A 2,294-nucleotide genomic window follows, 5' to 3' on the forward strand; every position below is an offset into this window, starting at 1 on the left:
TTCCTTTTTTAAAGCGATTGATTGATAAACCAGCCTCCCAAATACCTTTACTGCAACCTAATAAAAGTAAACATATAAATACAGTAAATCTTAATTTTATTTTTTTTTAATGTTCTGGTTCTACTTGCAATCTCAATAAGAAACTTTAAAATTCGAAATCAATTATTCAATAACCCAATTTAAACTTGAATCTGCAGACGTATCTTTTAAGCACTCTAATATACCAATTTTAAACATTTTAAGAACCTGAAATAACAGAGTTCTTTCCTTTCGCTGCTGCAGCCTCAGCCATAAATATGCTCAGGCTTTAGAAGAGGTTCGCTTCTAGTGTCCTCTGCTGTGGCAAGAAGGTCTGGTTGGACCCCAGTGAGACCAATGAAATCGCCAATGCCAGCTCCCATCAGCAGATCCGAAAGCTAATCAAAGATGGGCTGATCATCGGCGAGCCTGTGATGGTCCATTCCCAGGCTCCATGCCGGAAAAACACCTTGGCCTCCCGGAAGGGCAGGCACACGGGCATAGGTAAGCGGAAGGGTACAGCCAACGTCCGAATGCCAGAGGTCACGTGGATAAGGAGAATGAGGATTCTGTGCTGGCTACTCAGAAGATACCGTGAATCTAAGAAGATTGATCGCCACATGTATCACAGCCTGTACCTGAAGGTGAAGGGGAACGTGTTCAAAAACAAGCGGATTATCCTGGAACACATCCACAAGCTGAAAGCAGACAAGGCCTACAAGAAGCTCCTGGCTGACCAGGCTGAGGCCCGCAGGTCTAAGACCAAGGAAGTGTAGGCGGAGGATTACCCAGGTGCCGAGGCAAGAGACTGAAGGCACAGACTGTTTCAGTATAATAAAGAAAATGGTTAGAATAAGAATAGTCATAATACAAAGTAGATATAGAGATGATCATGGATAATTATCAATCATTATTATAAACATTATTAATCATTAGCTTTTAATATTACTCTTTGTTGCATTACTAATATAACCTAGGAATAACCGGCGGGTATAGGGTCAGATGCTGAAGTGACATTGTGAGAAGTGACCTAGAAGGCAAGAGGTGAGCCCTCTGTCACGCCCCCATAAGGACCACTTGAGGGCTTCTTGGTCAAGCGGTAATGCCAGTGTTTGGGAAGACGCCCATTACTTAGCAGACCGCGAAAGGGAGTCTCCTTTCCTTGGAGGAGTCAGGGACACTCCGCTCCACCAGCTTCTTGTGGAAGGTTGGATATTATCCAGGCCTGCCCGCAGTCATCCGGAGGCCTAAACCCCTGCCTGTGGTGCTGTGCTCCAAAGGTCACGCTGCTTGTCCACTTTCATGTTCCTGCCGTACCCCTGGTTCCTCTTTGAAGTTTGTAGTAGATAGCGGTAGAAGAAATAGTGAAAGTCCTAAAGTCTTTGATCTTTCTTATAAGTGCATAGAAGAAAACGCTGATGTATGCTGCCTTCTCTCTCTCTGCTTCGGCTACCTAAGAGGGAAGGGCCCCCTGTCCGGTGATCATGTGACTTGCTTCACCTTGTCAATCACTTAGAAGACTCGCCCTCCTCACCATGCCCCCTTGTCTTGTGTGCAATAAATATCAGCGCGCCCAGCCATTCTGGGCCACTAGCAGTCTCCGTGTCTTGATGGTAGTGGTCTCCCGGGCCCAGCTGTTTTCTCTTTGTCTTGTGTCTTTATTTATTACGATCTCTTGTCTCCACACACAGGGAGAACACCTGCTAAGCCCCGTAGGGCTGGACTCTACAGGTGGATCACTTGAGCTCAGGAGTTCAAGACCAGCCTGGCCAACATGGTGAAACCCCGTCTCTACTAAAAATACAAAAATTAGCCAGGTGTGGTGGCGGGTGCCTGTAGTCCCAGCTACTTGGGAGACTGAGGCAGGAGAATCACTTGAACCTGGCAGGAGGAGGTTGCAGCTGAGATCATGCCACTGCATTCTAGCCTGGGTGACAGAGTGAGACTCTTTCTCAAAAATAATTAAAACAAACAAATAAATAAATAAATAAAATTAAAATTAAAATACAAAAATTAGCTGGGCTTGGTGGCACACTCCTGTAGCTCCAGCTACTCGGGAGGCTGAGGTAGGAGAATCACTTGAACCCAGGAGGCAGAGGTTGCAGTGAGCCAAGATGGCGCCACTGCACTCCAGACTGGCAACAGAGTGAGACTCTCTAAAAAAAAAAAAAAAAAAGCGCCTCACCAGGAATAAGTCCAGTCAAAGAGTTTGCTATGTTGTCATTGTTGTTATTATTGTTACATGTATTAGAACTGTAACTTGCAGAGATATTCAT

The 2,294-nt window shown here is 45.4% G+C and overlaps 1 pseudogene; it reads left to right on the plus strand.

The window, feature by feature from the left end:
* Positions 1-281: 281 nt before the first annotated feature.
* On the plus strand, positions 282-1,731 carry LOC134756680 (large ribosomal subunit protein eL19-like; annotated as a pseudogene).
* The last annotated feature ends 563 nt before the right edge of the window (positions 1,732-2,294 follow it).

The sequence above is a fragment of the Gorilla gorilla genome, chromosome 11 (genome assembly GCF_029281585.2).
Source record: "Gorilla gorilla gorilla isolate KB3781 chromosome 11, NHGRI_mGorGor1-v2.1_pri, whole genome shotgun sequence".
In the NCBI taxonomy this organism is placed as follows: Eukaryota; Metazoa; Chordata; class Mammalia; order Primates; family Hominidae; genus Gorilla; species Gorilla gorilla.